General features: G+C 35.6%; 1 protein-coding gene and 1 long non-coding RNA gene across 2 annotated transcripts in view; one reads left to right on the top strand and one right to left on the bottom strand.

Moving 5' to 3' along the window:
• NR6A1 (nuclear receptor subfamily 6 group A member 1) overlaps positions 1-22,070 on the top strand; it is a 250,333-nt gene that overhangs the window by 57,757 nt on the left and 170,506 nt on the right. The window lies entirely within an intron of this gene.
• LOC141557424 (uncharacterized) overlaps positions 6,474-22,070 on the bottom strand; it is a 46,521-nt gene continuing 30,924 nt past the window's right edge. The window contains exon 3 of the long non-coding RNA XR_012486787.1: positions 6,474-20,194. This is a non-coding gene — a long non-coding RNA (uncharacterized LOC141557424). The remainder of the gene's footprint in view (positions 20,195-22,070) is intronic.

Raw genomic sequence — 22,070 nt, 5'->3', positions numbered from 1 at the left:
GATAGAGCACCAGCCCTGAATTCAGGAGGACCAGACACTTAAACGCTTCCTAGCTGTGTAACCCCTAGGCAAGTCACTTAACCCCAGCCTCAGGAAGAAAAAAAAAAAAGAGAGAGAAGTAGCAATGTAATAGATAAAAACATATTAAAAGAAGCTAAAAAGTAGGGTTGGGGGGAGGAAGAAAAAGGAGAGTATATACCTGGTTGTGGGTGGGGGTAGGGAATGATAACCAGCTGCTTAAGTCTTACAGCCAGATAGAGGATAAGATAGCTGATCTGGGGCCCTTCCTTAAATGGAGGAGTTGAAGGGAGCTTTCTGATGGGAGATGAAGGGGCCTCAAGGGCAAAGAGCACTGAGAAAGTGTGAGTTTCAGAGATAATGTGATCTTGCTGAAAGATGAGATGACCAACCAGCAAGTTTTTGTAATAGTCCAGGTGTGAGGTGATGAGGGCCTGTACTAGTATGGTGGTTTTAGAAGACTTAAAAGGGCATATATGTGAGAGGTGTTGGGAAGGTAGAATCAACGTCTTTGAAATGAATTGGATATGAAGAGCAATAATTAATGAGGAGTCAAGGATGACACCTAGGTGTGAGCCTGGGTTGAATGGGGATGAAGTCGGTATCCTCAAAGCTAATAGGGAAATTAGGGAGATGGGAGGGTTTGGGGGAAAGACTACAAGCTCACTTTGTGTTCTGTTTGAGGTGCCTCTGGGGAACAACCTGTGGGTTATTAAAAATGAGAATCTGGAAGTCAGGAAGAGGGCTAGATAAATTCTGATGATTATCTTCATAGAGATGATAATTGATAGCAAAAGATCCGATTTTAGGGATAACCCAATTTCGAACAAGAAGATATATTTTCTTTTCTATATACAATTAATGTTGAACTGAATCTGTCATACTTTATTATTGCCCTCAGGCCTTTGTTGCCTTTATAAGGATAGCATCCCCAGAGCCCTTCTCAGATGCCTCTTTGTGGTGTAGGGCTGACAAAGACTTTTGCTAGTTTAATGTGCAAGCTGAGACAAGCATTCTTAACTGGAAAAGCTTTGAATATAGGCTTAGTGAACTGTGCAGCCATCTAAGGACCAGTCCTGCTAAATTCAGAGAGACTGATCACTAGAGAGTTAGCCACAAAGGATTAATTTTATTTTTGGCCTTAGCAGCTCTCAGAATGATGCTCTTTTAAAAATAAGAAGGGATTGTACAGGATACCCTAGTAATTAAGGAGTATTAATAATTACCTCATATCCTTTTGACAAGAAGTAGCAAATATCTTGAATTAAGATACATTTTCTTTCTTTTTTTCCCCCTGAGACAATTGGGGTTAAGTGATTTGCCCAGGGTCACACAGCTAGGAAGTCTTAAGTGTCTGAGGTCAAATTTGAACTCTGGTCCTCCTGACTTCAGGGTTGGTGCTCTATCCACTATGCTGCCTCAAGATATATTTTCAACATTGAATTAATGGAGGGATTTGGTTAGTGATGAATGTTTTAGCCACTGACACATGTCTTGATATTTATCCATCTCCAGAATTTGTTTTAGATGAGTACTTTTTGTGAATGGTTGATGGAGTAGAAAAACTTTAGAATTAGTTAGGCAGTTTGGTTAGAGTTTCAGGACTGTCACTGTGTTATGTTATGCAAATTACTTCCCTTCTTTGGGTTTAATTGTCTTTAATAATAATAGTTAACCTTTACACAGTATTTATTATGTGCCAGGCACTGAGCTAACCAATCTACAATTATTTTCTCATTTGAACTTCATGGTAACCCTAAGTGACTTAACTGGTATCATATAACTAGTTGTATCTGAGGTAGTTTTGAACTCTGGTATTCCTGACTACTCAATTCCTGTCACTAGCTATTTCTCTGTAAAATGTGATAGTTGTATTGTTTAAAGTGCCAGTAACATGTTATATAATCTAACACTCTCTTCAAATGACCAAATCTGTATTTTGTCTTACTCTTTTTTTCTCCATTAATATTTTATTTTTACTGTATTTGGGTGTGCCTGAATTTCTGAATGACTAGAGATCATTCCATTCCAGATGTTAGCAGGTGTAAGTTACCGCTTGAAATGAATTGACCTGATGGTCAGGATTCAGATGCTTTTGGCCACTTTTGCTAACCATCTGGTTGACTTGGAGGGTAGATGCCCCCTTCCCCCACAGAACAGCAGGTAAACTAGTGACCATCTGCTGACCCCTGTCTTTAACCTCAGAGAAGGTCAAGGAAGCCTATGTTATTCAAAATAAATATTCAAATTATATACTTTTTTGGCAACTTATAAATTTTTATAAAACAGATTTTGGGAAGAACAATTTATGCTATTTTCAAAGTTGATTATAGAACATTATTTCAAAAAGTTATTGCGTCTTTGAGAGGTTAAGAAGGATCTAAGTAAAAAGTTTAAAGATAAAATTTTCAAAAAAGGACCTGGAATTGTAAAAGCATAAATGTGCTTACCCAAAAAAAAAAAATTTTAAAGAATAAGAAAGTAACGAATAAGTACTCATTCATCTTGAAAAATCTGATAACTTACCTAATTATTAGTGTTAGCCTTTAGAATCTGTAGAATATTTGAATATAGATCATTAACAATGAAAAGAACATGAGTGATCATTTAATTCAACTCTTTTCTGATATTTCCTTATTTATGAGAACTGAATTATCCGTATAGTTAGTGGCAGAATGGTGACTTGAAACTCAGGCCTCTGAAATTTAATAATATTTGTAAAATGCTTAGCACATAATAGGAACTATAAATGCTTACTCCCTTTTTTCCTTTCCCCCTCAGTTAAATCCAAAAGCATTAGTGAATTTCTTATAGCATTATGGAATAGATCCTATATATGTTTCTAAGGAAACCTGTCTAATCTCTTTAAAATGTATAAGGCCTGGTTCCACAATGAGGTGCATTAGAGCCCAGTATTTTACAAAGAAAGGTTCTGCTTTAGGCTGATATGGGGGTTGTGATCAGAGTTTGGTTTGTAATTTCTAGTCTGTTGTGCTAATGCTTTTCAAAGTTGTGCAAGCCATTTCCTGTCACAGAGTTGGAATAGATGCCCCCTAACATTTCTTCCAACTCTTACTACTTACTGTGCCCTCTGCTAACCTCTGCATCTTAGTTTCCTCCTCATCAGGGAATTGGCAAAGATTCTAGCTATGGAGGAAGAGCTCACTATTGGGCAAAAACTTCTGTAGAAACTGGAAAGCAATCTGGAAGAAATTAGGTATTGATTAATCCCCAAATGCACATGTGACTTAGATATGATAGGTAGCATCATAAGCAAATTAGAGGAGCAAAGAAGAAAACACTTGCTGTGTCTATGGAAAAGGAGGAAGCCAGGACCATACAAAGGATAAAGAAATCACAGAAGATAAAATGGACAATTTTGATGACATAAAACTGAAAAGATTTTGCATGGACAAAAACAACGCAACTAAAATTAGAAGAGAAACAATTAACAGGGAGAAAAATCTTTGGAACAGGCTTCTCTGATAAAGATCTCATTTCCAAATATATAAAGAATTGTTTTGTTTTGTGTTTTATAATTTCCCCAATTACATGTCAAAACAATTTGTTGACATTTTAAAAAAAGTTTGAGTTCCACATTTTTTTATTTCCCCCCCTCTCTTTCCCCTTCCAGACGATAAACAATCCAATATAAGTTATATATGTGTAATCATGTAAAACATTTCTATATTAATAATTTTGTATAAGGAGACTTAAATAGGGAAGGAAGGTAGGAAGGCAAAGTAAAATAGCAAACTTCAGTGTTTTCAAACAATATTAGTTTAAAGAACTGATTTTTAAGAATAAGAGATCAGATACAAACGAGCAATTTTCAAAGGAAGAAATCCATACCATTAATAACCATATGAAAAAGAGCACCAATTTACTAGCTGTTAGAGAAATGCAAATTAAACCATTTTAAGATTCGATCTCACATTCAGCAGATTGGCAGAGATGACAAAAAAGAAAAATGACAAATACTGGAGGGACTATGGGAAAAGAGATAAACTAATACACTTGGTTGGTGAGAATAAATTTGGAACTTGTGCCCTAGTCACTGAACTGAGCATGTGTTTTACCAGAAATATTACTACCAAGTCAATAAATATCTACAAAAGAATAAAGCATATTATTATAGCATAACTTTTTATAGTTGTAATTGTAAAACTATAGGGAAACTACAGTTAGTAACACTTGTTAATTAGCAATTAAGTATTTTATTATGTTCTACAGGCACTGTTCTAAGCTCTGAGTATACATAGAAAGTCCAAAAACAGTCTAAGAAACAATTTAGTACAGCAAATTATATACAAGATAAATTAGGGTAGTCTTGGAGAGAAGGCTGGGAATAGGCTTCTTGCTGAAGCAAGGAGACTTAGCTAAACTTGGGAAAAACAGGGAAAGTGGGAATTAAAGATGATGATAGAAGATCATTCCTGGCATGGAGAACAACTAGTAAAAAACTTGGAATCAGGAGCTTAAGTGTCATGTTTAAGGAATCAAAAAGATGTTATTGTCTCTGTATTACAGATGCTTTGGTAAATGAATATAATAGGATGCTAGTGAGTTGTGTGTGATTTTGGACAGGTCATTCAACCAGTCTACCTCAGTTTCCTCATTCCTAAAATAAGGATGATAATAGCACCAATCTTCCCAGGTAATTATGAGGATTAATTGAGATAATTATAGAGTGGTTAGCTCAGTCCCGGGGGATATAGTAAATTATATGTAAATGTTAGCCATTATTATTTACTATTATTAAATGGTGAAAGGGACAATTTTTGGGGAAATCTTTTAGGGGTTTTTTTTTGGGGGGGAAGATTTTTATGAAGTAAGTAGAATGATTATACAATGACAACATTATGAAGATAAATCATAAGACTTAAGAAACTGATTCATGTAAAGATTAACCTCAATTCTAGAGAGCTGATAATACATGTAATCTCCTGACAGAAATCCAAAATGACACACATTTTTAGACAAAAATGTATATTTGTGTATTTGTTACATTCCTTTCCCTGCTCTCCTTTTTTCTCAATGGGAAAAGGGAGAGAGTGAAGAAAGTAAAAAAAGTTAATTCAGGCATCTCTTTAAAAATTATGAGTCACAGAAAATGCTTGAAAGAATTTTGGATGATTGGATGATCAGGGTGAATTTATTATATATTTAAAAAGAAAAGTAAGCCATACATAAGATATCTACAGTTTCATGCCCCTGACAGAAAAAAAAGGGAGGGGGAAGAAAAAGATTGAAACCCTCTGCCCTACAGGATGACAGTCCATTGCCAAATCTGTCCTCAAAACCTTTCTAGCTTCATAAGATTAGCTAGTACTTGTACCCTATTGGATATAATCTTTGAGAACCCAAGTCTTATCATCTCTGTCATGTGGAAGAATTAGAAGATGGCTTTACTAGGACCAAGGAAAAAGGTAGAGGGAGGTTACCCTGAAACAAAGGAAGTAAAAGTCTACCTTCCATTGGCTTCTGACTCTTCCCATCACTCAGCTAGTGATTTCAGAGTGTTTGTGTTATAGGCCCCAGGTAGTCCCTATGCTAAGAAGAGGGGATCTGCTTCCAAAGCTAGGGATCAATACTCTACTCCCTAGTGATTCTGGCTTTTTGAAGGAAGCTCTTTTCTGATAAGTTTTTTTGTGCTTAGCTGTCCTGCTGGGATTTCCAATCTTAGATTCCTTCCCCATGTTGACAGCACTGACCCATTTCTGTTCCTTCTACCAACCATAATTGAAGATTGTTGATAAACCGTCAGAAAGATATATTCAAAGGTAGGCAGCCATAATCTTTGCAATCTAAATATTAATTTATACACTTAATATTTAGAGATCTTTGGTATCTTGAAGGCAGCAACTTCTGCCTGAAGTTTTTCTGTTTAGTATAGGTCTGTGTATAGTAGGTACTTGATAAATGTTTGTTGGACTAGGAGTTGGAGAGGGAGGGAATGGTCCAGAATGGGCCAGAATGGGCCAGATAGTGTAGTAATGAAGTTTAGATTTGGAGTCAGGATTTGTGTTCAAATCATCTATAGAATTTGGGGTGTAGATTTGGGCTAGATAAAGGAATTTTAAACTTTTTGGTGCCATGAATACCTTTTGGCAGTCTGATAAAACCTGGCATTTTCTCAAGAATAATATTGCTTTTAAAAACACATAATTGAAAGAAATACTAAATTTCAATTAGGTTTTAGTGAAAATAAAGACCTAACTTTTTTTTTTTTTTTTTTTCCATCTGAGTGAAATCTATCCACAAACTTATGTCTAAATCCCAGGTATCAATCACATTTCCTATCCAACACTCATCCTGAAGCCTGAACCAGATTAAAGTGTAATTGGGAAATATTTAACAAAATAAATAAAAAATACAATAAAACACAGATGATATTAATATCTGGTTTTCTAAGTCAATATGGGGCTTGCAGGAATCTATGTACAATTTCTAGTTGAGTTTGATGTTACTGGACTACATCATTGACAAGGTCTTTTCCATGTGGTGTTTTACTATCTATATTACTAATCTCATGTGCGTCTGTGAAGAAAAGGCTTTATCAGTTTTAAAAGTCTTAGGAAATTTGAAAAATTGTTATTGCTAAATCTTTCACATCTAATTTTTAGTTGGTTATATAATTTTATTACATTAATATAGTATCTTCTGAGCATATACTGCAGATATTTTTTCCTTCTTACTACCCTGTGACCTTGCAAAAAATGAGGGCAAATTGGTTATTGTTTTGAGGAAAACACTAAGATGGAGCCAACCTCTTCAGATAAATACACAATGATATATTTCTTGATTTTGAATACTATACAATCGGAATCTAGCAGAGAGAACAAAGTAGTCATAAGTTTGTACAGTACTGCATTAAAAGAGCTCTCAGTTTGGAGATGGAAGACTAAGTTTTCAGTCCAAGATCCTGCTATATTTTAGCTTCCTTATCTAACTTTCCAACCACCTAGTTTTCAAATGCAGCTTTCCTTGTTTTTTTCCACTTTATAGTCTCCATCTTGTGGAATTGCCTGAGCAGTACAGCCTTGGGTCTGGTCTCTCTTCAGTGTTAGATCCTTCTGAATCCACTAGGGGGCAACAAGTCCTAACCAGAGAGTGAAAGGTTGGTGAACTTGAGTTAGTTATTTACGGTGATGGAATTAAAGCTGGAAAGGATTTTAAAGTTCCTCTGGTTCAACCAACTCTTCATTTTGTTGAATTCAAGTGATATTAAATGACTTGTTCAAATTCATATTGTTGAGGGTGGTAGCCCCTTGATATTCCTTGTTTGATCTACAACTTCTTTTGGGACTTGGACCTTTGATACAAGATCTGGTCAAACTAGTCTGGGCTTGTACCCAGCCCCCCACTGGATCTGAGCTGGCTTGGATAAAGCCCGCCAAAAATCTGGCCTTCTAGGAATTAACCTGAGCTCCGCCCATTACTTCTTCAAGCAGATAAAAAGAGCAAAGCTAGAACCATCTTTGGTTCAGAGATTTGAAAGATGTCAGCCAAGATGCTTGCATCAGAGATTCTCTGTCCCCGCCGCTTTTGGCGTTTATCTTCCTCTATCTAATGCCTTTTACTAACCAGACCTTAACCTTGCTTCCAAACCCTGCAATAAACATCTTTTACCCATCTAGGTTTTCGAGCCTGTAAATTCATTTACAGGGGACTCTCACCGCCACTAGACCTGATTTAACTTTGTATCCTTGCGCGGAATCCTAAGGGGGTTGCAGGGGAGCTCCATGTGACTCCCTGTACCCTGAATCCTGCCACTAGAGCTCACTTAATCCTATTGAGGTATATACCTCATTATTAGGTATTTATGTCATGATTTGGTTCGTTACCTCATCATTTTGAGGTTCTCTATTACCTCATCAATATGGATGGGTAAAAAAATAGAAAATATGGTGCATTTACAATATCTTTTTTTGTTTATCCAGTGCTTTAATGTTGGTTAATAATTAAACAGAAAATCCACTGATCCTATGAGATGTAGTGCAGATTTGTAGTGCAATTCATTCATTTTATAAATTAATTTCATCTGTATCATTTTAGTCTATGCATGATTCTTGGGCAAGTCACTTTTTTGTATTAGCAGTCATACTTAAACTTGGCATTTGCTGTCTACAAAAATCTTACACACAAAAAAGAAAGAAACAAAACAAAACACAGAACAAGTAGTGAAAATAGGATTTAGGGATATAACATCAAGAACTTCCTTACTATCATGTTAAAAAAAGAGAGAGAGAGAGAGAGGAGCTTAATGAAGAAAGGTAGTCCAGTGTTTTATGTGTTAAATGGTTTAAATAATAATCATTGTGTTTGGGCACGAAACTGTTTCTTGGGCTACTGCTCATCCTAAAGTTTATGGCTATAACTTCTTTTGCTAAATAGTGGAATGGTTTGGACCAGACCTTCTAGCACAGCTCCTACTTCACTAGAAAATATACAATAAATGATACTTTACTTTGATCTGGTTTGCTTATGGAATTAGGTATTTCAAGGGTTGCATCTTGTAAGTTATCATAAACCAAATGCAGATTTCTTTGGTCTTGCTGTTTGTCTTATGAAAGAAAGTTGCAAATGCAAATTTCATATTTGCTTTATCTTCTCAATATTCCCTAACATGTCAGTTGCCTTGGAACAAACTATAGATTATAAGTGAACTGACTGTACTTCTGTTTGTCTTCTATAAAAAGACTGGGTCAATATTGATGCTCTGTGTATTTTTCTGCCACCTTCAAATGTCCCTTCCATTCTTACCATTCTGCAAAATTCAACATAACTCACCAAATTTTTATTCGGTAACTAACTTGCACAAGGCCTTGGGGTCTACGACAAGGATAGGTTAAAGAAAAGACAGACACCTTACTGACAGAGATATACAAATAACTATGCCACTGTTGCTACAGGTAATGTTAGCAAAGGGGGGGTATGGGCAAAATTCTATACAGATTTAAGAAAGGCTACATTGCTTTTAGTATAGGGTCTTTAAGAGTTGGGAGAAAGCTTCAAGGAAGAGGAAGCCCCTGATCTGGGCTCTGAAGGAAAAAAAGCAGGTCATAGTGCTGGGAGGAGGGGGGTGGGGGGATCTGTGAGCTAAGACAGAAGGGGAAGAGGGAAATACTGCCACATGCTAGAATGAGTGAGTGAGTATTACAATCACGGTGGAGAAAGGTAAAGCTGTGCCTCTTCATTCTTAGTATAATAGGATTAAGATTGTACATTGCATTGTATTTTTACAAACAATGGGGAGCCTGATGGGAGCTTGCCATGTAAAAACAAAAATCAGTAGCACACTTTTAAATGGTTTTACAAAATATTTTATTTCCAGCAATGCTTTAAATAGTGTAAATGTTATCCCAGTTTTTAAGAAAAGAAACTGAGGATCAGAAAGGTGACTATATAAGCAACACATGGAAAAGCTGGGGGCTGAAAACCAGGTATTCCAGTCAGTCTAGTGCTCTTCCAGCTAATGTGTCTCTTGTTAGAGGCTGAGGTCTTTGGCAGTGATAACTCAGTAGTTAAATTGTGGTTCTTGCCCTCCTTGAGCTTCATGTCAAGCAGATAGAGAAGCAGAATAAATAGGAGAGAACTGTGATGTCATTGCTGTGGATGCTGTCATCTGGGCCATGGTAAATAGTATGCATGAGTTGGGGAGTCTCTTGATTGATCTGGGGTGGTCCTTACATCATAGACAGTGTCTGACATTAAGTTTGTCCTTCAGGTCTATTAGAGCCTACCAAAGGTGATTCTCTGTTGTGTGAGAAAAGAATAGTGGCAGCTCACATTTCTGTAAGTGAGATCTGATTTACAGTACAATAGCCTTGGGAGGTAGTGAATCTGAGGAATAGATTTTTACAGAAGAGGAAACTGAAGGTTTGGTAAGAGAGGGTGGTAATAATCCATTGGATTAATTTAGTTTAAGATTAAAATTTAACTAATTTAAGAGAGAAAATTGCAAGAGGTCTTTAAAGACCTAAAAACAAATGAGGAGCTAACCTTACTTTTTTTCCTTTCCTAATTCCCTCTAACTGATTTCTTGGCTTGCTCTGTGAAAAGCCAGATGCTGTAATTTGACACAGACTAACAAAGAGGTTTCTAACCTAGCTTCCATAAGTTGAAGAGAAAAGTAGAGGAGACAGTCTTAAGATCTTGACTGGGGATGAGAGAGGGAGAGAAGCATGGAGGGAAAGAGAAAGAAGACCAGAGGATCAAGGGAGAAGAAAATAGTTATTAAATAACATAAAACTCAGATCACCGCCTATGGAGGTCAGATTTTCTGGAAATTTTCAAAAGAAAATAGAGCATTGACCCATTGACTATTCTGAATGATTTTATGCAATAAGTAGCTTAGAGGTAGAAGATTATGTTTGATCATCTTGAGAATATCTTCTGGTCTGTTGAATTCTCTTCTTGTATGTGATCTACATCTTACTGAAGAGATGATTATGTTCAGAAGAGTCAAAGACGCTTTCTGCCCTCATCTTTTCTGGGTTGCCCCTTGCTACATTGTCAGTAATAAAATCCTAAAATGTTTATATAGAGGGCCCTTAGAACATAGTGTGTTATATGAGAAAAGGGGGCTTCAGAGATCTTCTTTTTTGTAGAAGAGAAAACTTGGGATCAGGGAGAAGTGATTTTTGTCCACAGGCTTACAGAAGGCAAAGTCATCAAGCCAATACAGCAGTAGCTACTATTTATTACTACTACTAGCTAATGCTTATGTTTTATTAGAGTTTTGTTGTGGTCAAGTCTCTATGACTTGGTTTTTTTCTTGGCAAAGGTTTTGGAGAGATTTGCCATTTTCTTGTAGCTTATTTTATAGATGAGGAAACTGAGGCAGACAGGGTTAAGTTAGGAAGCATGTGGGATCAAATTTAAACTTGGGACTTGGGAAGATAAGTCTTCTTGATTCTAAGCTACTTCCATGATTATCTAAGTAGTTTCTGAGTTAAAGCTAAATTGCCTAGAGTCATGTGACCTTCTGTTGCCTTAATCCACTGGAGAAAGATATGACAATCTATTCTAGGATCTTTACCAAGAAAATCCCATGGACAGGATAGTCCAGCTAGTCCACAGAGTCATGAAGAGTCTCATACAAGGTGTTTTGAAAGGGAAGCAGTTGCCAGGGTTCAGGAAAGACTTCATTCAGATAGAAGATAATTCTTGTGCTGTATCATGAGGGAAGAAGGGAATTCTGTGAAGCAGAGTAAGGAAGTGTAGTGCATATGGAAAGCCAATTTTAAGACTGAGGAGATGGTATTGTACCATGTTGGGAGAGAAGGCTAGTTCTGGCTAGATTACAGGAGTAGGAATAATATACAATGTAGCTAGAAAGATAGGTTGGGGTAGTTTGTAAAGGACTTTAAAAGCTAAATAGAAGAGATTAAATTTGGTTCCATAGGCAATTGAGTCACTTGAATTTATTGAATGGGGAAATAATAGAATCAAAACTTAACTTTAGAAAATCAACTGGAATTGAGGCAGTAGACCAGAAGATTATTGCAATATGAATTCATATTTTCTCCCTCCCTTGTCCCAGATTATTAATGCCTTTTGTTTTTGGAAAGGTTTTTGCAAGGCAAATGGAATTAAGTGACTTGCCCAGGGTCACACAGCTAGTAAGTGTTAAATGTTTGAGGTCAGTTTTGTATGCAGGTTCTCCTGACTCCAGGACCAGTAATCTAACCACTGCACCATCCAGCTGTTCTACTGTCTTTTGCATCTCTCAAATTAGAAGTCCCATGGGACATTTCATATTCATGATGTTCAAAACAGAACTGTCACTCATTATCTTTGCCTACAAACCCTTCCTCTTCCAAACTTCTGTGTTACTAATAAGAGAGCCATTATCTTCAGTCATCCATTTTGTGTCATCCTTGACTCCTCACACTCACTTCACATCCAGATCTTTCACATTGCCAAACCTTGACATTTCTACCTTCAAAACATTTCTCATTTATGTTCTTTGATTTATGTTTTTTGCTCTTCATCTACACAACCACCACCATACTTTTTCAGATCCTCATCTCCTTCTTAATGGTTTTTCTGCCTTCTCTCCCAACAACTTCTCTTCTGCTCAGTTGCTAAGTGATTCTTCTCAAGCATAGATCTGACCATGTAATCCTCTTTTTCAGTAAACTCTAAGGGTTCAACATTGTAAAAAACAAAAAACTACTCAAGGTAAAATATAAAGTGTTTTAAAGCTCTTCAACTTATCTCCCTTTCCAGAATTTTTGTACTGTGATCCAACTTTATTGACCTATTATCTTTCCTACCCAATATACATATACATACTTTTTATAGACTACATAGATTGAATTTCTTATACTATCTTGAGACCTTTGGTCATCTGGATTGTTTGTTCTGAATGTACTCCAGCTTATTTGGCACTTACCTGGGTAATCATTTCTTGTCATTTTTGTATGTATATCAAAGTAGCTTCCAAGCAAAGGCTGTGATCTATATTTCTTGTGGATGTCTTCCATTCTCCTCCATGTATGAGTATAGTCAAGACAGTATAGAGTAGGATCCACTCTCACTGATATAGCAGGGAAGAAACCCATAAAATGTATGAAGTCCTTGGCAGGAGACACCTAGAAGTGAGAACCATCTGAAGGAACTTTTCCTGATCCCTCCCATCTTATTCCTTTCAAACTGCCTTTTAAAACATTTTTTCCTTTTCTGTGAAAATACCTCTGATCCATTCTGGTCTTAAGGAATAGTGATTTTTTCCTTAATAAAATCTTTCATGACTTAGTATCTTAGATACTGTATTGTATACAGACAACTCATTAGATTTTCAGATGTACAGATATAAACTTTTCAGTTGGCTTTGATCTTGCTTCCAAAGAGGTAGCATGCTAGAGTGGAAATAGCATTATGTTGGGGGCCATTTTGGTTCAAACTCTAGCTGTGCCAGTTTGGACCTCAGTGACCTGGAAGTAAATGACTTGCCCCAATCAATTTATAAGTGAAAGGTTGCAGTAGGGTGGAGATCATAGCTTTACAGTAGAAGAGTTAGCAGTTGCCAGAGTACTTGCCACATAGCAAGTACTTATTTAATTAGTGTTTGTCGACTAACTCAGAAGTGACCTAGTTCATTCCTTTCATTTCATAGAAAAGGAAGCTGTTACCAGAGAGTAAAAAGACTAGTCAGTCAGGTCACAAGTGATAAAGCCAAGATTTGAACCCAGTCCTTCCAAATGCAGATCTTACATTCTATCCATTGTACCAGACAGCCTTCAGTAGATGATATCTAAGCTATCTTGTTATCTCTAGATGTCATATTATTATCTCAATCCTTAGTAGTCATTTGACATTCTTTGGTTTCTATTTCACCAAAGGAGTCTTATTGGTTCATCTTGTCTGATCTCATCCATGTTTCCTCCTTTTCTTCCAAACTTGCAAAATAAGTGCTAACAGATAATGGCAAAGTTAGTGAGAGTCATTTTTGAGTACCCCACTGAATATGATTCTTGCATTGGGAATCTGTGTCTCTAATCCAAAGCCTAAGTATACAATAAATTATTCATGATTAGAGCCCTTGTTTTTCCATTATCATGAAAGATTTAGTGGACTCATAGCAATCTTATATAATTCTAAAAGCCATCATGACATTTTAATTTTAGCCAAGAAAAAAAATTGTGACTGTTTTCTTGGCCTTTGTACCTCAAATTTCTTATCCAGAAAATCAAATTCACAAAATCTGTAATGAGTGTGCCTTCTTAGGTTTGGATGGAAATACAGTCTAACCCTAAAGAGCATCTTTTAACTGGTTCCACCAAAACATTAGATAAAACTGTATTCCAACAGCAATTAGTTCCCCAGGAGCAATATCTATGTGGGCCTAATACATCGTGAAATATAGGACAGTTAATGGTGATAGATTCAGCCAATGGGTTAGATTTTTATTCTCTATCCAATGAATTTTGGGGACCATTGCTTGAAGGATTTTAGATAGTATGTTGAGTTTTTTTGTTTGTTTATTTGTTTGCCACTAATGTGCTTTGTTATACTTTGGGGATTCATCATTTTTGTCACTGTGAGAATTCCCTCTAGACTTGAGTTTCTTTGACCTTAGTTGTAACGTGCTGTTGTCTCCAGAAGCTGCCGATAGCTCTCTGGGAGTAGATCTGCTGTGTCAACTCAAATCTCTTGGACAGATTCTTCTTCCTGTAGAGAGCCAACTTCCCTTCCTACAGAGAGCTGCTTCAAGTCTGTCTAGAGCAGAGACTAACTTTTTCTTCCAGTGCTGCCCTCTTTATCCTCCCAGAGAATGGGCGTGGGATAATGCAAGGGCTTCTGGGAAGAAGTACTTCAACCAATGAGCTTGCTCCTCTTAAGCATGCAAGCTCTTCCCCAGGAAAGGCCGGAACTAGAGAATTGTCAAGTACCGACTTAGCACTTAGTAAGAACCTAACACATAGTCACTGATCACCTGGAGTTAACCTCACTGATGAGGCTCTCTGCACTTAACTACTTAGCTAGCTGGTCTTTATATAATATACACTAGTCCATCATCACTGGTTTCCTCATTGAAGTCTTTTATGTTAGGTATTGGTCTTGCCAGATCATGTTCCTTGATGGCAGAACCTTCAAGAACACAAATTCTCCTCTGTGTTAAGATGAGAAAATCAACAATTTCACTGTATAGGATTGAGGAGGGTTGGGGGTAGGATGGAAAGGGCAGTAGTGCAGGGGACCTTTGGTTAGTGATAATATAATGAAATTACATTGTTCAGGGTAATGTCCCATTGACCATTAGCTATACTTGGGAAACTTTAAGAGATTTGAGAAACAAGCACTTGGTTTTGTCTGTCTTTGGAGGAATTTACTATATTCCAACTCAAAATCCTACTTCTTGTTTAAGACTTGGGACAAATACCCTCTTCAGAAAGTCGCCTCTGTTTTGGTTATTGTTTATTGTATCTTACCATACAACTTTGAACATGGAATTTTACAAATTAATGTTAACCTCAACTTGATACTCACTGTAGCAAGGCACCTTTTTGTAGCAAGTACCACTTCTTTGATTGGTTTATCATTTCTCCCAAGGAACCACAGCAACTTTCCTAAACCTTTTTATAACCCTCTTCAGACTTTCCATGTCATTCTTCTCTTCACTCTTGTCAAAGAAGAGCTATACCTCATATTTCTGTGAAGTGAGACAATTTGATTAAAACTCCCTCTTCTCTACTCACCTCATATCACTCAAATGCCTTCCCCTATGATCTTCTTTGTTCTACTTGTGCAAACAATTTAATTCTATGCCATCTTAGCAGGTTCTTTTCTCTTGCTAATCTTTAGTCTCTTCCTGTCTACTTGCTGCTTCCTGCTGCTTACAGACATATCCCATCCTTTAAAAAAAATCCCTGACTTGAACTCTCCATCTTACTGTCCTTTGCATCTCTGTTTTCCTTTGTGCCTCTGGCTCCAGTCTCATCATTCAACTAAAACAGTTTTCTCCAAAGTTACCAAGGATCTCTTAAATGGCAAATCCAATGACCTCTTAGTTCTTCTGCTTCTTGACCTCTCTGCAGCCTTGGCACTGTCAGTCACACTCTTGATGCTCTAAGTTTCACTCCTTTATCCTGATTGTCCTATTTGACTACTCCTTATCATAAAGTACTTCTTCGCTGGATCTTCATCTATATTACCTCCATTAACTATGAATGTGTCTACAGAGCCCTCTTTATTTTTCCCTATTATATTGCTTAATAACCTCAACAATTTCCATGGATTCAGTTATCTATCCAGATGATTTTCAGATCTTTTTGTCCCTCTTCTAATTTCATATGATCTTTAGTCTGACATCTCCAAATGCCTTTTGGCCATATAGCTGGGTGTGGTATAATTGTCTTTAACTCAACATGTCCAAAATTGAGCTCATTGTGTTTTTTTCCCCCCTAAACTCTCCCTTATTTCTAATTTTTTTTATTGTCATAGAGGATATCTACTATCCCTGTAGTCACTCAGGCTCTCAACTTAGATGTCATTAACCCCTTACCCTCTCACTTTCCATCCAATCTTTTCCATGTCTTATCAATTCTACCTTTGCAACATCTCTCATATATTCCACTTTTCTTTTCTGAAACCACTTCTACCCTAGTGCAGGTCCTCATCACCTTATACTTGACCTATGAACTATATAGTCTGCTGGTTAGTGTCTTTGCCCCAGGCTTCTTTTCAGATAGACTAGTCTATCTTTCACTTAACTGTCACTTTAATCCTCTTAAAAATCCTCTTAAAAAATTATAGCAGGACCAAATTTTTAAAATGTTGTATTTGGCTTTTTTTTGTAACTTAACTCCTTTCTGCCTTCCCAGTTTTCATTATATTCTCTTCTTTTCCAAGCCTTTTCAGGCTACCTTCTGTTTATCCTGTGTATATTGTTTTTACTGTTGTTTTGTTTGCATGTTGTCTTTCCATTAAAATGAGAGTTCCTTGACATCAGAGTTTTGTTTTTGCCTTTCTTGATATCTCTATTGCTTAGTATCATGCCTCTATTAAGGGATTATGCCTTAGTACCAAATAGTAGTTTGACTCTTTACCCACTTGGTATTATAATCATTTATATATATGTTAATCAGTGTATTTGCAGTAAGTAATAATGGAAGACACATACGAAGGACTCTTAAGAGAAATGGAGGTGAAGCAAGAAATCATGCCAGGTGTAGAAAAACACATGGAGGTGGGAAATGGAATTTAGATGAAGATAAAATGTGTTAAGTAAGCATAGAAAGAGTAAGCTAAATCCAGGCTATACAAGATTTTAACCAGTATGAATAATTTGTATTTTATTTTGGAGATATTGGGGGTTGTTGAAACTGATGGAGTAGGTTAGTGTCCAGGTTTGACTTGTATTTTAGGAACATTATTTTGGGGGCCGGGAGAGTTATTTAGAGAGAGATTGTGGTAACCCTACAAGATTGAAGGTAAATATATCATTTATCTATATCTACACACACACATGTATGTATGTGTCTTCCCTAATGCCAAGAACAGAACCCTATACAGAGCAAGTGCTTAATAAAATGATTTTTGAGGTTAAAACTGAAATTAAAGACATTAGCAAAAGGCAGTTAACTTTAGAACAGATTCAAAATAGAAGGCAGATACCAGTGCTTCCTCCTGTAGTTATTTGATCCGCAGTTTGCATTCATTGATCAGTGAGTTGATTAAGATTAGAAACCCACCGACAGCAATGAATGTTTATTGCAGACATTATATTTTCCAGAGTTAGGACTTAGGGATGATCTCTCCCTGAGTATTCTTGGCTTTTCTTCCCCAATCCCATCTGAGAATTGATTCTGATTTTTTCTCTAGGATCAGGATGAGAATAGGAATTTACTTTTTGAGAATAGGAATTTATTAGATTAGGATTCACTGAAATAATTTTTTTTAGATGGTGAACCTGAAGCCTTGAGAAGGGAAGGGAATTGCCCAATACTCATGCAAGTTTGTAATAAGTAAAGTTAGTTGTTGGGTATTTTTGGACTATGTCTTAGAAGCTGATGTTAGTGCTAAGAGGAATTCTTCAGATTATAGAGTATTGGAGCTTTGAGGACCTTAGTGATAATCTGTTCCAACAAACTTTATTTTAGAATGGGAGGACTTGAGGTACAGTCAGGGGCATGCATGACTTATTCAAGATACTCTGGTGACTTACTAGTAAAGTAATTCATTTTCATTCTACTGTTTTTGTCTTAGTGACCGTTTTCCTGTCCTATTTCTGTCTTCTTGAAAATGATTGTGACTTTTGTAGGTCACTAGACTTGGAAATAATAATGTATAGTTTAAAATAAAATGATGCCTAAATAAGTAGAATGTTTAAATAACTTTTTCAAGGTTCCACAGTTAGTAGAAAGGCTGGATTTTGAGGGCTGAATTACTTTGTTTCTGGTGCTTTCTTCATAATTATAATAACAAATACACTTACATAGCATTTAATGTTTGCAGTGTACTTTAGAAATAGTATCTCATTTTATATTCATAACAACCATGGGAAGTAGGTATATTATCCTCATTTTATGGTTAAGGAAACTGAGGCAGTAGTAAAAGTGACCAGTCCAAAGTCACACAGTTAGTAAAGAACTATTTGTACTTGAGTTTTCCTGACTCTAGGTTCAGATTTCTACCCACTGGACCACCTAACTGCCCCTGTAGAGTTATTTGAAACATCTACATCTTTCGGTTTCTATTATTGGGTTTGTTCTCATGTTGCAGTATTGATAATTATATGTAAAAATGAGTCAAGAACAGTTTTTATATTTTAAGCTGAAGAAAATTCTTTGAAAACTTCCAGTGATGTTTTTTCAGGAATAGTTATGTAATCTAATAACTTTTTTACAATAACAATTTTTACCATTGCCTATAAATCATGCTTTATTGAGTAGTGGATCTGATAAACCTCAAGGTACAGTCAACGGTCGATGGTTTCTTTTAAATCTGAAAACTCACCGACAGCGTTGAATGTTCACTGAAGTTATCTGTAGGTTGCTCTCCATCTGCTCTTTGTGCATATATTTTTCTTACATCTCTTTTCCATTTGAAAGGCTGTTCTGTTGATAGCTGCATATTCCTTTCACAAATATTTTAATTTGGAAATGGAACTCTGTGTTAGAAAACAGCTAGTAAATTGCAGGATTGTGATGAGATTATAGTTTGACAGTCACACTTGAAGAGAAGACTGAGAAAGCTGCTTTTTTGCATGGTGCTGATTGGTAACTATGAAAACGTCACTTTCATTTTTATGTTGGCTATCTTCTCTTAAGTAATCCTTTGATAATTCATTTGGAGAATGAAGGTGACTGTTTTTTTGTAGGTTTATGCCAGGATAGTGTAATCTTTGGTTAGTTCTGACAGACAACAAGTCTTTGAGGATGGGCTTGCCTAGAAATAGATTAGATATGTCCAAGAAACATTCTATCCGAAGCTCATTACTAGAGGATTTATCCTTCTGAAGATTTAATTTTTTCTTTCGATTGTGGCAGCTCATGGAGACTTAACTGTCTATTGAGGTGTAACTATATTATAATAATATTAAATGATAGGAGTTTTCTATATTCGTAGGACTAGAATGGATGATAAGAGATTAACCTTTCATTTTACAGATGAAGAAACTGACACTGAGGAGAAATGACTTGTCTACTTTATATGGATTTCAGATTTGGGTCTTTTGACTACAAATTCAGAGCTCTTTCTGATCTGATGTGTTCTTCTGTCCATTTCAATGAAATTATAGATCTTTTAAAGTGTTAAAATAATATTTTGACCTAAACTATTTGCTTAAAACTTAAAATTATGTATATATTCCTAAAGCCCTGCCATACCATACACTCATAAGTCATAACTTATTTTATTTCTTTATCCTTGACAAGGGGATTAAGAGGTTCTCATAAACCATTTAAATTTTTTCTTTTGAAGTTGTTCTCCCTTCAATAGAACATTTTCTCATAATTCAGTACAGTTTAGCAAAATAAACATGCATTTCGCCATGACTGAAATATGTTACCCATTCTTCACCTCTTGACTACTATACCTGCTGAGAGACACCTTAATTTATTTTTCAAAAATTCTACCCTGTTGGTGATATGGTGATTCACAGCAGAATGGCCCTTTTAAAATGTATAATATTCTTTTGACAACAATGGAGATTTGTAATGCAAGCATTATTGTGTTATCTTTCCTATTTAGAAATGCAGCCTTTTACAGTAGAAAGGACAGGGACAGAAAAGAAAGGGACAGGAGTTTGAATATCTGCTCTTAAACTAGCTGGGCAAATTATATATCCTTATGACCCTTTATTTTTATTTTTCATTTATACAATGGGTATAACACTACTTTTATCATCTATCTTTATGGGTTATTGTTAAAAAAAAAAAAAGAAAGAAAGAAAAGAAAAGGCAATTGTATGTCTTTAAGGGCTATATCAACTTGAACTACTACTAATACTTCTTTGGATGATGAATCAACTTATGAGAAGGAAACCAAACTATAGACATATGTGTTAGTGCTATAGCTGCAGTTGAGTTAAGTTGGCCAACTCCCAAATCTAATATTTTTGTTATATCAATCTGTCCCCATTGGGCTAAGAAGAATACTTACTTTCTTAGCAGAATGCCTCTTCTACTTCAACTATGGGAATGGTGGGCAGCCACATGATGACCTGAATTTTAGAGACAAGAAGTAAAAAAAAAAAAAAACCAAACAACTATTCAGTAATTTGTCTTAAGAGTATCTCTAGGGAAATACTTAAATCTAGTAGAGTTAACTAGTACATTAAATAAGGCAGTCATGATCCAAAAAGTTTTTGTCAGGTTAAAATGTAATTTTAAATCTACTAATTTAATACAGTGAGTGAGTGTGTGTGTGTGTGTGTGTGTGTATTTAATGTAAAATCCTTCATTTAGGTTTTTCAAAAATCAGATACACTAGGAACGTTATGAACAAACTGAAGTACATCCAAAGGGCTTTGAGATTATTTAGCCTTGTCCCATGAGGAAGGTCTGAGGAAAGGAATGAAGTGTTTAGCCTAGAAGAGAGAAAATTTAGGAAGAATGTGACAGCTGTCTTCAAATATTTGAAGGATTTGCATGGAAGAGAGATTAGATTTATTCTGCTTGTCTTCAGAGGATAGAATGAGGAGATTACAGTAAAGCAGTTTCACAGATTTTAAAAAAAAAAAAAAGTTTCTCAATTTTCATATCTGAAAACTTGAACTTGCTAGTCTTCAAGTAGGGGTGATGAATAACTACTTCTCCAGGATGGTGTAGAGAAGATTCTTTACTGGTGGGTTTGATTGGATAAGTCTTTTGACATTATTTCCTTTGAAATTTTGCATTTTTAATTGGTGTCATTCCTAATCTCTCCTTCAAGTTGAAAATTAGATATTGTGGAAACTAGTCAGGTGGTACAAATTTTAAACATAACCAAAAAATTAGATTAAAAAAATCTTACCAAGTATTTGATTTGAATGTTGTTTGTGTTACATCATCAACTTGATTATTTTTTCCTCTGTCAAAACAATGAAGGCAACTGACTTTGCCCCAACCCTCAGTGTTTTAACTATAAATTTTATATGGGGGAAAAAATTACACTACTGTTACTTCAAAGTTGAAAAACTTGTTAAATGGAAAAGGTAATAACATTTTTACTTCAATTAAAAACTGTTCTTACAAAAATTGATTATTACATTTAAAAAACAGTGCTTAGTTTCATGGGCATATTATCACAAATGGAATGGTAGAGAGGATCAACTGATCAAGAGAATTTAAACCACGAGAATTTTGGCATTAGCTGGGATTGTTATTTGTTTTGCATCTGAGAAAGCTGACCAGAAGATAAAAAGCAGGATCTCAAGATATTATGAAAGGGTTTGCTTTAAACTTTTATATCTTAGTCTTTTAGAATATGGCAAAATGATATTGGACAGCGAAATGTTATGTAGGTATGTGTATGGATTTTTTTTTCTTATTTTCCCTAAGGAATTATAATAATAAAGACCTAGATTTAAAATTGACTTGCTCAATCTCATATAATTAGTAAGAGAACTAGGATTTGAATCCAGGTCTTTTGACTCCAAATTCAGTATTTCTTTATACTATATTAATTATCTCTCCTAAATCTTGTTCAGTGACAAAGGGATTCTTGGACAAGCTCAGATGGTGCAAACTCAGCAAAATTAGTCTTTATTGGAAATCTGGATTTATTCATTTTGTCTAATTTTGCACTTATCCAAATATAACAAGCATTTCTATTCCTTAGGGTCCAAAATTGGGACTTAAAGACTTGAATTAGATTTGTAAGCAACTTTTGGACTATAGCAGAGAATCTGAGTTGAGTTTTATTGAGGTGATAGATTAAAAAGTCACAGTTTGTGCTTTTGTATAATTGGGTGAATAAGGTTAAACTAGAATTCTATAACATTACAAAAGTATTTGAATGCAAATGGAGAGGTGATAATATAAGGAAAAGAGAATCTTGGTTTTCCTAGTTCAGCAAATCATTTATCCTCTCTGAGCTTCAATTGTTCTATGGCAACA

The sequence above is a fragment of the Sminthopsis crassicaudata genome, chromosome 2 (genome assembly GCF_048593235.1).
Source record: "Sminthopsis crassicaudata isolate SCR6 chromosome 2, ASM4859323v1, whole genome shotgun sequence".
NCBI classification, from domain to species: Eukaryota; Metazoa; Chordata; class Mammalia; order Dasyuromorphia; family Dasyuridae; genus Sminthopsis; species Sminthopsis crassicaudata.
This window is presented reverse-complemented; position numbering and strand designations above follow the sequence as displayed.